The sequence below is a fragment of the Mus caroli genome, chromosome 6 (genome assembly GCF_900094665.2).
Source record: "Mus caroli chromosome 6, CAROLI_EIJ_v1.1, whole genome shotgun sequence".
Lineage (NCBI taxonomy): Eukaryota > Metazoa > Chordata > Mammalia > Rodentia > Muridae > Mus > Mus caroli.
Window position 1 is genome coordinate 124,683,965 of NC_034575.1, and position 14,753 is coordinate 124,698,717.

Genomic DNA, 14,753 nt, shown 5'->3' on the forward strand with positions numbered 1-14,753 from the left:
CCAGGCTGGCCTCGAACTCAGAAATCCACGTGCCTCTGCCTCCCGAGTGCTGGGATTAAAGGCATGCACCACCACGCCCAGCTTCCTGATTTTTTTTTTTTAACTATTTTTTTTATAGTTTCTGACAAACAGCCTTAAAGAGTTGTGATTTCACATTCTTCACACAGTATAGACAGGTTAGATTTTAAGCACTACAGTTTTAGATAAGCAAGCTCAGTTATGTCACAGAATCTCATACCATACCATGACCACTGTAGACATGTTTTCTGCCTCTGTGTCTGTCTCTTTTCATCCATCCCTAAGTCATGGTACCCTTCATAAATGCCTCCTGTCAGTCTTCCACATTTCTGGCAGACAGGGTGCCACATCCCTCAACTCCTCCAGTGTTCAGTGCTAGAACTCAAGGTGAACGCAGCCCAGGGTCTGTGAAATGCAACATTCATCCTCAATTCAAACTTACGTGACTGTTTTTTCCAATTCACCGGCAATCAAGATACAACAATATACTATTCTATGTTGTAAAAATAAATAGTAATATGTGCAAGTCCACAGTTATACGTGACATGAGCTGAAGCTCTAAGATCCTCCTGAAATAGCCATGCTGTGAAGGAAGCTGTGAGATGTGGAAATCTCATGAATGTGGGAAGAATTCATGACTGACACAACAGGAAAAGCACTGAGGGCGGAGCCCCACTTGCTGCTCTGGCTCTGCCCTGTCCTGAAGGTCCACGGGGATGTAACCTCATTCACCTGAGCAAAAGGACTTAATCTGTCAGAGCTCAGGGAGTAGAGGACTTGGGTCTATGGGATGTGCTAACTCCTCCAAGGGTTTCCAGGCCTAGAGTCTTAGAGCAAGGACTACTAATGCCAAGTCACACATTCACACATTACAAGTGATAAAGAAAAGCAAGGACTTCCTTAAGTCACCTTCTGTGCTCAGAATGGAATTGTACCAGGAGCTCATCACTACATGACAGTGCAGGTGTCAGCTGGCTGCGAGTTCCAGGAGACAGAGGGTGCACACTCATAGCGTATGCCGCAAGACCACTGAAGAAAGAAGCAAGGGGAAGTACATCTGAGGGCCTCACAGCTCACTTAAGACTCAGTGGAGCCTCCTCAGCTGTCTCTGATGACAGCCATTTTACTCAACACCAGGCTGAGCACAGGGTTCTGCACCATGCTCCATCTATTTTTTTTTTCAGTCCTCGTGAATTTGAGGCAAGCACTCCATCACCTAACTATGTTCCTGATGCTTCATGCTTTGCCTAGACCGAAGATTTTAGCAATTACACAATATTTTTCATCTCCAGTCGTGATATTTTACAGTCAAATATAGAGAATCCATGAAAATAGATTAAACTTTTAGTACATAAAAGATTTCAGCATATATAAGGACCTCAAGCCTTAGTATATAAAGAACACACCCAAATGCTTATTAGTGATGCTTGTTTCGGCCTATAAACCCCTTCCCTTGCCAAGATATGGGGGCTTTAGGTTAGGAGTGTGTGAATAAACTCTGCAAATATTTAGGTGGCTTATAACCACCTAATAACCTGGAAACCAATGAAAACTGTGGAGATGCGTTAGAAAGGTCAGGAAGGAGAAGGCCGATGCTCTTAGCAGACGATTCAAATGGTGCTTTGAGGACACAGAGGTTTTACTGAGTTCTGAAGGTGTCTATGGCTTCTAGGAATCCACAGTGGCCCTGTGAAAAGTAACAGTTCTGAGGTGTGATGTTCTCTTTAACAGGCACTGGCTAAGGTGTGAAGTGACCAGAAGTGCCAAGAGTCTCATGTGTCTGTGGGCACAGCCAGCTGAGATCATTGTGCTTGATACGGAATCTAGAGAACAGCACCGAATACCTGCATAACTATTACACAGGGAAAATCCCATAAAACCCTCTGAGAGTTCATACTTGGGGAATTTATCTGGACATCTTACTTGGATTGTGGATGGGAGGGAATGTCACCACTTCCATTTCAGTCTAAGAAGACCAAGAAGGCAGCTTCAGCCACCCATCCTTGAGAAGCCAATAGTGTGTGTATGAGACAGGGGATCAGAAAAGGGAAACTTACTTCTTCAAAGTGACAACAACGGGAAGAAGAACACGGAGAGTAGTGACCCTGCCCTGATAAATCACACTGTTGGAGCCCACAGAACATAAAGGAAACAGCATGTTCCAAGTGCAGTTCCCAGGCAGGTTCTAGGGAGAGTGAGACATGGGAACGCTTAGAGGAATGTGTTTATTTCCACCCAGGATGATTGGTGAAGAGCTCCCTTGGGTGAAGAGCATTTGTAATGCCTGGAACAGCTGACTTGGTTGGCAAATGCTTAAGCCACCGTGAGAACTGGGCACAGTGGTGTAACCCTTTGATCCTAGCATTTGGGAGGCAGAGGCAGGTGTATCTACAGGGCAGCTTGGTCTACAGAGTGAGCTCCAGAGCAGCCAGGACTATGTAATGGGACCTTGTCTTAAGAAACAACAATAACAATAACATAAAAATAAACCAGCAAAATAACAAAGGGAGAAAATATTGTACACAGATCCAAAGAAACAGGGGAAGAAGGCCCCATTGAAATGATGCTTCATAGACCAAGATGTCACAGATGTGTGATCTGCTTGACAGAATTTAAAAAAAAAATTGTCCTAAACATGCTTAGTGAGCTAACAGAGCCCCAGAGAAAGCACTAATGGGAGACAGGAAATGATGAACGAACAAAATTATATAACAATATAAACAGAAGCAAACAGGAAGACATTTTGTATTTGTTATTTGGTCACCTCAGTGAATGCAGAGGTGAAGCAGCACTTGACGAGATTACACACCACTCCTGCTGAGGATTTATTAAATCAGTGGAAAAGCGCATCTGTGAGGACAGAAGTAGACTGCAGAGATGGCTCTATGCAAAGAGGCTCCTCCCACCACACCTGATGTTCTGAGTTCAATTGTCAGGACCCACATGATGGAGAGGGATGTTTCCACAGCTGTCCTCTGTGCTCTGACCTCCACAAACACACTAAGGGACTCAGGTGTGTCATGCTTGCTCAACAAAGACAACTAGTCAGTCAATCAATCACTCAATCAATGTGTTAAAACATTTTAAATCTAAAAGCCAGTGACTAACATCATACTCCATGATGTAGACTGAAAACATTTTCTCTAAAACTGGAGGGTCTGCCCTCCCCACTTCTGTTCATGATGACATGGGTAAATATCGAAGTGAACACGTGACTTATTTGCTGTGTTTGTACTGTGATTCCTATTTGCACTGCAGAGCAGATGTGGAGTACTTACTGTATTGGATTTTCTAGGATTTGCATAAAGAGTACCCCAGTCTGGGCAGCTGAAACAACAGGAATTTATATTCTCAGAGTTCTGGAAGCCAAAGTCTACAATCAGAGTGGAGGTAAGAGGACAATTATGGGCATGAATCCTCTCACCTTCCTACCTTGTTTGTAAGTGTTTTGTTTTTTATGCCTCAATAGCCAGACTGAGAGAATCAGGATCTTCTGAAGCCGGTCCTGTGTCTGGCTCCCTTCTCCTCAGATGTTTTCATTTGTGCTCTTGCATTTGTTCTGGGGTTCCCAACCCAGGTCAACATGCTTTGTGACAAGTGTTTTTATGCACAAGACCATCTCCTCAGTCCACAAATGATATCTTTTTTTTTTTTTTCCCCGAGACAGGGTTTCTCTGAATAGCCCTGGCTGTCCTGGAACTCACTTTGTAGACCAGGCTGGCCTCGAACTCAGAAATCCGATTGCCTCTGCCTCCTGAGTGCTGGGATTAAAAGCATGTGCCACCACGCCGGACTCACAAATGCTATCTTTTATCATTACAGATCATCACGATCTGTAAGTCAGGTATCTGAGATAGCTGAGATAGAAAGAGAAGATGCTGCAAGCCTAAGAAAGACAGAGGGGCTTGGATTACAGTTCTGGTGGCAGAGTGCCTGCCCAATGTATGACGCCGGAAGCTTGGGCCATAGAGCAAAAGAGAAAGAGGGAAGGGGGAGAAGAGAGGAGGGGCAGGGACGGGGTGGGAGAGGAGGGCAGAGGAGGGGGAGAAGACACAAGAACCACTTGTCATATATGTATATGAATCACAATGTGCACACTGAGTTCTCTTGCTTTGCCTCTGCTTTATTCCTGGATCTAGTTCACTGCAAGAGTCACCAGGCTAAGGCTGAATTTAAACAGGAATACAGTACAATCCTGCCACAGCCTTTGTTGCACTTCACACAGGAAGTGTGCTCTGAAGGAGGCTCCCTTGTTGATGTCTGGGTCCCCAGACTGATTCCAGATGCAGTCTTTAAGAGCTTATTCGAGAGTGAGGGCTCTGCCTCATTTTAATACACTGGTGAGCTCATCCCTTGATAACAGTAAGGAGGGATGAGGGAGCCTCTGGGGCCAGGCTTGGGTGAAGGAAGACTCCAGAAGTGTGCCTTTGCAGGCTCTGGTTTGTCCTTGGTCCCTCTTTGTTTCACTCTTCTGCTTCCGGTTGCCACATGTTCTCCATCATCACATCCTGCGTCTCCATGGGCTTAGGAACAGCTTTAACAGGGCTGAAAATTCTGAAGCTGGGCCAAAGATATTGCTTCTGCTTTAAGTTTTTCTCTCAGCTATTTGGAATAGAGATATAAAGTCCACTTAGCACACCCTGGAAAGAAGAAGACAAAGGAGAAGGAGGAAGAGGAGGAGGAGAATGAGGAGGAGGAGTGAGTTCCAGGGCACACTTTTAGCCATCTGCATATCTTTTCTTGCTGTAGTATCTAATGAAGTCTTTCACCCATTTTTTATTTGGTTATTAAATTTATTTTTTAAAAAACTATTAAATCACTCATGGACTCTCCTTTTATATTTAGATATATATGTAGCATGTCCAAAAAAAAAAATCTAAGCCATTAATAGGATGCCACCCAGTGCCCAGTTGCCTTCCACAGCAGACGGCCCAGTACTGGCCACACGTAGACACAAATAGATAGAAATCCTGAACCTAATCTTGGCAACGAAATAGAAAGTTGGAGATGAGATGTACCCTTAGCGAAGGGGTTCCTTGACTGATGGAGGGTCAGTGTAAGCTGATTCTACTTAATTTTATTTAGAAAATAAAATCAGTGTAAGCTGATTCTACTTAATTTTATTTAGAAAATTAAATTCATTTCAATCAATTAATTTTAAGTCCATCTTGAAACCAAGACCATTCCTGGGGTGGGGTGTTGGTGACATATTTTGAAAAATATGAAGTGTACCACTTTTGTGTCCGGTCTGCACTGTCCTTGTTCTGTGGGGGACAGGTGCTTGGTGTTCTTTACATCAGTTTTAGGTTTCAGAGCAGTGTGGGGATGCAGGAAATGTCCAGCCAAAGAGATGCACATTTCCCATGGGCCACCTGCCCCACATCCTACATAGGACATTTACCACCTGCCCCAAATCCTTCACAGGATATATACCTCCTGGTCCACAGTTACAAAGAGCATATACCTCCTGCCCCACATCCTACATAAAACATATATTTCCTGCCCTACATCCTACATAGGACATATACCACCTGCATTGTGGGGCTATGAAAGGCAGCCTGTTTTTGTTGAATGAGGCTTGCTCCGGAGACCCAGTAGAAAACTCTACAAAGGACGGAACAGTGAGCCACGTTCCCAGAGACAGGTGCCTGACACCACAGAGTCCCCAACTCCATAATTCTGTGACTATCAGTTACTCAAACTAAGTCCCAAGCTCCTGGCAATCTGGCTAGACTCTGCCCCCACAGTTACCTGACAATAGCCAGGCATGCTCCTCCCCACAGCTACCTGGCAACAACAAGGTAGCCCAGTCTACTATAAAAGGGGCTGCTTGGCCCCTCCTCACTCTTTAAGTTTTCACCTTTCATACTCTCATCTCTAACCCTCCTTCTCTCTCTCCCTTCCTCCCTCTCTCCATGTGGCCATGGCTGGCCTCTCTCTTTCTATCTTCTCTCTTTCTCCCTGCCTTTCTACAATAAAGCTCTAAAACCATAGACTGTCTCTGCTTGTCAAGGCCGGCTGTGCTTGAACTATGGCTCTTTCCCCTAAAGTGCTGTGTCTAACCTTCCCCCCACCCCCCAAGGTTTTCCTGCACTCTAACCATGGACTGGACCAAGGACTCTCACCCACATGGGAACCACCCAGAGCTCTCTCTCTCCCTGCCCTCTCCTCTCTTCGGCCCTGGGGATGACCGAGCCACCCCTGGGGGCCCCCATTTTGTCCTCAGTTCTTCCGAGGTGTCCAGCTGTGTCTGGGATGCCTGAGACTGAGAACCCGTTATCTCTGGCCTCTGTGAGGCACAGAGACCTTGGACTGCCCCTTGTCCACCCCCTGAGGGCTGAGTTCATAGCTTCCCACAGCCAGACACGCATCTGGGGCCACATGGAAAGCATGCAGCAGTCCTCTGGCGTCTGCCTGCCCAGAGCACTGGAACTCTGGCAGGATGCAGGTTTTCTCCTACTCCCTTTATTCCCCCATGCTGCCCTACACTACCCCACATCCTACATAGGGCATATACCACCTTTCTCACATCCTACATAGAGCCAGAACTTGCCATTCTTTCTTAAAGCTGAAGACTATGATCTATACACTCAACACTCACTGTCTATCTGTCCCTGGGGGAGCAAGATTATCTGCTGCCTACTTTTTGGCTGTTGTGAATCCTACTGCAGTGACTATGAACCCTGTCTCTCATCCTTCAGATATGCACTCCATGGCAGATTGCTGGATCCTTTAGTGCTCTCTATCATTGACTCATTCATTCAGTCAGTCTGTCATTGACTGATTGGATATTCAATAATCCATTTGTTTCTTTGCTTCTTTAGTCATGGGTCCTACTGTCTTCACAACAGCTCAGCCATTTTGCATTCCCACTGGCTGTATACCAGCTTCAAGTTCACCAACAACAGGCTTGGCAAGCATCTCTTCTTTCTCCCCTTTCCATCCAGTCAATCCCTCTAACCACTTTTGCATAGTATATCAAAAGTGCTCTCAAAAGCCAGGAGTGGTAGAGCATGCCTTAGGTGGGTCAGTGACTTTGAGACCAGCCACGCTTATAGAGTGAATTCCAGGACAGCCAGGGCTACACAGAGAAACTGTGTCTTGAAAAACAAACAAACAGCACTTCCCACACATTTCTAGGTAAGTACAGTGCAGCCATTAGTGCTCAACCCGAGGGAGAACAAGAGGAAATGACCCCCTGACTTCTCAACCTGTGATAAATCAACAAGGAGAGAAGCTGTGCCCTGCAGTGGAACCCTGCATATGGGAACAGAGGAGATAAGAGCCCACATGAACGCTCTGGAACAAAAAGATAAAATCATATCCAAGAGGAGTAGGCAGCAGGAATCATCAAACTCCTGGCTGAAATCAATAAATTAGAAGCAAACAAACACAAAGAAACAATATAACAGAGAGTTGGTTCTTTGAGAAAATCAGTAAGAATTCGCAAAACGTTTTCCAAATTAAAAGACAGAGAGTGTATTGGAAATCAGAAACAAAAAGGAGGAAATAACAACAGACATGGAGGATATCCAGAGAATCATAAGAACCTACTTCAAAAACCTGTACTCCACCAACTGGAAAATATAAAAGAAATGAATGATTTTCTCAGTAGATACCACATGTAAAACTTAAATCAAGATCAGATGAGCAAGTTAAACAGTTCTATAACCCCCATGAATAGAATTAGTCATTAGAGTCTCCCAAACCCACCCCACAAAAAATAGTCAGGGACAAATAAATGACTCCTGATGATATTCTCTAATATTCATAGATCAGTGCCTTACTAAGCCATCACCAGAGAAGCTTCCTCCCACAGCAGATGGGGACAACTGAGACCCACAACTTGACATTATGCAGAGGGGAGGGGCCTTGGAACAGGCAGTTCTAAATGTCTTCAGCAAATTCCTCCCTACAGCACTTAGAGAATCCCATGGGAGAGGAGATGGAAAGAGTCTAAGAGCTAGAAACATGGAGGTCAGCAGCAGAACACGGTCCTGTAAATCAACTGAGCAAAGTTCTATGAATTCACAGAGCCTGAAGCAACAAGCACAGGTCTGCGTGGCTCTACCCTAGATCCTCTGCACACAGATTATAGCTTTCAGATTAGTATTTTTATGGGACTCCTGAGTGTTGTGGTAAATCTCCAACCCCAATAAGCCTGTGCAAAGATCATACAACTCAGTTATTGTATTTATAAGCTGTGTGCCTAGATTAAATATATATACCAGTACACTACTCCATTCCCCAGCTGGGAGATCCCTTGCTACTTGTGGCTCCTCCAGGCCACGTGGTTCTTCTCCATCTTCCTTCCACTTCCTCTTCCTTCCCCTTCCTCTCTCTCCTCTGTCTCCTAGTTTCTCTCTCCTCCTTCCTCTTTCTCCCTCCCTAACATTTCCAGCCCCACCTTTCCCTTCCATTGCCCAGTCACAGACTCCAGCCTTTATTTGACCAGTTAAAATGGGGAGAAGGCTCACATGGATCACCTGAGTGATCCACTCCTCCTTGGGGCAGCCCCTCTTGAGGAAGCAGAATTAGCATCAAAATGCAAACAGCACCAGGGCAACCCACACCACCTGAGTGTGTGAGTGAGTGGATCTCTGACTCTTATGCCTGCTTTGGGGCTCTATTCCTTCTGTTGGTTTCCTTGTGCAAATCTGATGTGATGGTTTTTGTTTCGTCCTAATATATTTATTTTATTTTGTTTTTGTTGTGTTTTGTTGTTATCTCTTTTGTTTTTTGAGACAGGGTTTCTCTGTGTAGCCTTGGCTGTCCTGGCACTCACTTTGTAGACCAGGCTGGCCTCGAACTCAGAAATCCGCCTGCGTCTGCTCCCGAGTGCTGGGATTAAAGGCGTGCGCCACCACGCCTGGCTGAATCTATTTTCAATAACAGGGGGTAAAAAGGAAAAGAGAAAAGAAACTCTAGGGATCCAGTGTTAAAGCTGTTCAGCAGCACCCTTAGTGTCAGTCACACCCTAGTGCCCAGCATGCAGACTGGGAGCTCACTTAGGAGAATCCAGAGCTCCTGCTGGTGTCTCTGAACTCTGGCAGTTACAGATCCAAAGACATTTCCTATTTCAAGGAGAACAGGAACTGTCCACCTTTGGAGCCTCTGCTTCTAAATCTGCTTGATCCGGTTGTTTCTTCTGTCCTAGGCAGCTTAAGCATCCAGACCTATGTCTCAGCTCTTCCTTACTTTAAGCTGAGGCTCCCTGTTGTGTATATTTATGTGTATACATACATATATATATACTGAATATATATATACTGAATATATGTGTATACATATATAAGTACTGATTATATATATATATATATACACACATATATATAATAATTCATTCATTTGTTGCACATTTCCATGAAGTTTGAGAACATATATAATCATAGTCTCCATCACAATCAAGGTATAAACCCAGACCCTACCCCAGGACCCCATGTCCTTCTGTAGACACTCCTTCCCTGTGTAGCCCAGCCCATGGCACCCTTCTCTTTCTGCTCTTACACACTTGCTCTTTAAGAACACCCTGAGCTGGATCCCTGCAGTAGCAATGCATCTGAGAGCCACGCACAGTGCACACCACAGCTGTGTGTCACACACCAACACAGCTGGATACAGCAGGAGATTCCAGGGCAGGAGAGATGTGAGACGTGAGCTGGGATTGCACAGGATGCATCTCACACCCTAAAAGAAAGACAGTTGCAAACAGGCCAGGGAAAACTAACAGAAAACTGGTGGGTAAAGTGTGAGCAGAATGAGAACAGGATGCTGGCAGTTAGAATTTCCCAGCAGAAAACTGCTGCTCTGTGGTCAGATTCTCTAACTAAAATAATGCAAGGGGGTAGGGTTTTTCGTGTTGTTTTGTTTTGGGTGGTGATGATGATGGTGGTGGTGGTGGTGGGGCTGTCACACACATGCCATGGCCCACATTTAGAGGTGAGAGGACAACTATATGTAGTTGGTTCTCTCCTTCCACTTTTGTGTATGTTCCGGGGAGTGAACTCAGGTCGCCAGGCTTGAACCTTTCCTCACAGAGCTATTTTGCTAGCCCAAGGGAAACTGTTTAGGCAAAAAAGTGCTTTAAGGGTAACTTAAGATGACCAGCGAGTTGTAGTTTAGGGACCTCTGTGGGCAGAAAGCTGCGGACATTTAGCCAACGGAAGTAATGGGCAGGTGCAGGCATGAAGGCCCCGTTTTTCCTTTTCACTCATTTTCCCCAGTGCTGTGTAAAGTTGGTTTACTTTGTCATGAGCTCAGGGATATTTGAGTTTTTGTAAAATATAAGGGTTAATTCATAAAGCCGTTGTAAACACAGACAGCTTTTTATGTGAACATGGGAATTTCCCTCAGAGGGAAAACACAGAGCATGAAGTAATTGAAGTATCATTTTTTAAAATGCTCGGGCTGGTGAGATGGCTCAGTGGGTAAGAGCACCTGACTGCTCTTCCGAAGGTCCAGAGTTCTAATCCCAGCAACCACATGGTGGCTCACAACCATCCGTAAAGAGATCTGGCGCCCTCTTCGGGAGTGTCTGAAGACAGCTACAGTGTACTTACATGTAATAAATAAATAAATAAATAAATAAATAAATAAAATGCTCAACTATTTTCCCCCAAAGTTTGGTAGCATTAAGAATATTCAATGCATGTATTTACTGTGTATGTGTTATTTTATCCCACATTTTGGCTCATTTCTATTTTATTTTAATTAATTAATTAATTAATTAATTTTTGAGAGAGGGTTTCTCTATATAGCCCTGGCTGTCCTAGTCCAGGCTGGCCTCAAACTCAGAAATCTGTCTGCCTCTGCCTCCCAAGTGCTGGGATTAAAGGTGTGTGTCACCACTGCCCGGTTCATTTCTAATTTTAAAGATCGATGTGTATGTGTGTATTTTATGTGGTATGTGTGAGCACGATGTGTACTGTAGACAGTTCTCAGGTAGAAAAATGCCTAAAGACATGTCCAATAGGTCCTGACAAGAACTAGCGGGTCATAAGAGAAGAGGTGGTGCTGGAGTCTGTGGGAATTGCTGGTCTTCCCAGAGAAAACACCAGTGTGCTGTTAGGTTTGTCAGTTTGAACCAAGCTGGGAAGAGGGAACCTCCGCCGAGACTTTGCATCCATCAGATTGTCAACTCTATGGGGGCATCTTCTTGACTGGTGATAGATGTGAAACAGTCCATCCTTCTGTGGGCTGTGCCACCCTTTGGTGGGTAGTCCTGGGGTGTAGACAGACAAATATGAGCAGGACATGAGGAACAAGCCAGGAAGCAGTGCTTTTCTGTGTCTTCTTCAGCTCTTGTCCCAGCTTCCTTTCCTGGTGAGCTATTGACTGTAAATTTATAGTTATACCCTCGATTATTTTGGGCCATGATGTTTTATCACAACAATTGAAACCTAATTAGGATGAAGAGTATCACAGCCCCACACCAGCCCCGCTTTACATGGCTGTTCTGTGAACACGGCTCCCCCTTCTCCATCCTTTGGGCACTGTCTGGAGCCTTTTCTACCCCAGCTTCCTCTCTGAAGTTACTGACCATTTCCAGAGGCAGCAGAGGGGCGTTTTGTTGTAGTTGTTGTGGAAAAGGCAAGGAGTCCCTGGGGTCCATTGCAGGACAAGGAAACTAGGAATTCTTTTCCTTGCTCGGCCTTTCTAAAACCGTCACCCACTTGCTAATCCAGAACGTTTTTTACTCTGTCCCCTAAAGGTTTTGATCACGGGCGAGGATAGAGGGTTAGGGGACCACTGTATCTCAGGAGACATCCAAACATTTTACTCCACAGAGCCCAGCCAGGACATGTACTCAGAAACCACACCAGGTGAAAAAGGTCATCATACTAAGTGACTACGAGGGCAGACGCCAGCCCTCGCAAATCAAGTGCAGGGTGTGGAGCAGCAGAAGTGTGGGGGTGTAGATCTCTATGGCTGGGTGTTCCCTGAGAGCCCACACTGTGAACCCTGAAGTTGATGTCAAAAACACCAGGCAGAAGAGAGATGGTGCAAAGTAGCTAGAGAAGTGTTCTTGGTGTCTCTGAGTGTCTGTGAGCATTTGGAGAGCATGAAGATTTAAAGCTGGTTTCGATAAAACCAATTGAAGTATCTGATAAAAATCAATTGAAATTGATTACGTTGCTTAAAGGCAACAAATGATGTTTTAATTGCAACTTAGTGAAGAGAGACGGGATTTATTGAGTTTTTCCTCTTCTATTTTTTTTCTTTTTTAACTATTACTTTTTTTTTTTTTTTTTTTTTTTCCTTCGAGACAGGGTTTTTCTGTTTAATTTTGCGCGCTCACTCGGAGTGTTTTGTGTGTGTGTGTGATATAAGGCAAAAAAGGTGGCTGGAGAGACAGCCGTGGGTGCTGGGAACCGAACTCTTATATTTTTGGTTGTGAGCCTAGCCTTTAACGGCTGAGCCATCTCTCCAGCCCGCCCAGCAGGCACGTTCTGGAGCTCATGTAGCTAACAGGCGTGGCTGGACGTCATTGCCATTGAATCTTTCGTCATTCCCCGAATTCCTCTCAAAACCAAATACAAACAAAACCGAACTCTTGGCGGAGACCATTTCTCGCCGGGCGACTACTGATCGCTGCTTCGCCCGTGTAACACTAGCAAAATGGAGCAGAAAGGTCGGGAGAACTGAGGACACGGATTGAAAGAAGGGGATCATGTCAGGACGGAAGCGTGGCGTGGGGAGAAGGCAAGAGGGTCGGGCGTGTGCAGCTCTGCGTGGACAAGAGCGTGTGAGCTGCACTGGTGCCTATGCGCCCGAAGGACGCGAGGGATGCGATCTGGGTGCGTGGGCGTGAGGGTCTGTGAGGAGAGTGGATCTCGGAATGGTGTCAGTTGTAGAGATGTGTTTGGGGGTGGCGTGTGGCCGTGAATTTGTTTTCGTGTTGAACTTAGAAAAAAAAAAAAAAGTGAATGTTTTTCAGGAGAAAATTGTGAATTAAGAAAAAAATGTGTAGACCAGGCTGTCCTCGAACTCCAGATCCTCCTGCCTCTGCCTCCTTCAGCAAATCCTACCGGCCTGCGCCACCAGAACCGGCAAGCGTTAACGTTGCTCCGTTCGTACTTAGCTATGTATTCTATGACGTCACCGCCGTCTCCAACGAGATTGTAGGGTACAATGCCCAGCAGGCCTTTGCCCCAAACCGCACCGTCAACCTGGCTCATGCGGTTCTCCGCCGGTCTCATGCACACTCCCGGCCTAACGTCAGCCACCCCTCACTCTAGGGAACCGCAACCTCATGAGCCCCAAAGCCTCTTTTCGCCCGACGCCCCCTGCCGGTCACCCCAGTTAACACACTCCCGCACCTTCAGGCGTGCATTCGTCTGAATTCTCTGTATTCCTCCTTGGCTTGCGCTCTCTTGCAGTGCCCAGGGCTTTTTCTAGGTCAGAGACACTATGGTCCAGGTAAAGAGACTGCAGAATTAGACCTCTAGTGTGCTGGTGAGGGCAGGGGAGTGTGATACGGTCTCAGGGTGTCTGCCGGTGACCCTGTGGCTCTGACTGTGAGCTCCGATGTTTCTTTCGTTTATTTCCTCGCATATGGGAGCAGTTTGTTTGTTTGTTTCGAGGATGAACTGGAAACTTCCAAGCTTCTTTAAATGACTAATATGAGAAAGCACATCTGTGTGAGCGTTTGTGAGAACGAGTCCAGTGAACACTATTAGACTTTGAGGGGGTTAAACGAATGAATGGATAAATTCCTGGGCGGATTCAAAATATGATGGCATTTTAAGAGCAGGTCACAGATAAGAGATTGTGACCTGGTGGAGTTGGTAGTTAACAGACCAGAGCACCATTGCACCCCGGCGTCTTCTCTGTATATCCCATTTATTGTATTTAATACGAGACGCTTCTCTTTCCTCTATAACTTCAATTCATAATTTGTGCTTCATGGTGTCCCCAAATTATTGCATGCTTATTTTTAAATTATTTAATATTTAACAATTATTATTTAATTTAACAACAACATTTAATATTTAAAAATATGTGATAATATTATTAATTTAAAAAATACATTTTATTTATTTCTTTCTTTGAGTGTTCCAGCTGCTCTACTGTGCCTTCACGTCCTGACATTCTATCTTCTACTTGCTCCATTCTCCTAAGGAAGGCTTTTCATTGAGTCTTCTCAATGTGCACTAGGCTCACATGAGAGACACTGCGATGAAAATGAGAACACAGCCACTGGACTGAGTGATGCCCTTGCATGTACAGAAAACTTGCTACATCCCTTCAGCTCGCTAAGCCTTCCCGGAGGCCTTGAAGGAAGGACAAAGAGTGCAGTTTGGTCTCTACCAAAATGCCACGTGTGACCTTGCAATACTCCCTAAGGGGTCCTCCCCTTGTTTACATAACAACCATTTAAACTCAGCCTGTGGGTCTAGAGTAGCCTTTAAAACATATGTCACCAGGCAGAGCTGTGTCTGGCTAGGCTCTGGTCTGGTTCTCTCCACCAAGACTGGAGTCCTCACACAGTAAAAGCTGCTGCTGCCTGAAGGCGCCCCTTGTCCAGTGCTGTGAATGTCCTTAACAAATGGAATAATCAGGTTTCCAATTTTATCTCCATTTCATCCTGCATTTCCTTCAGTGTTTATACATCTTTACTGAGTGCACCTCTCTGGTCCTAGAGAGTTCAGTACTCCATTCAGCCTTTGTCTTTTCTTGGACCTCAGTCGGGACTTTATTCCTGTCCTCTTTTAGTGCATTCAAGGGGTTGTGAC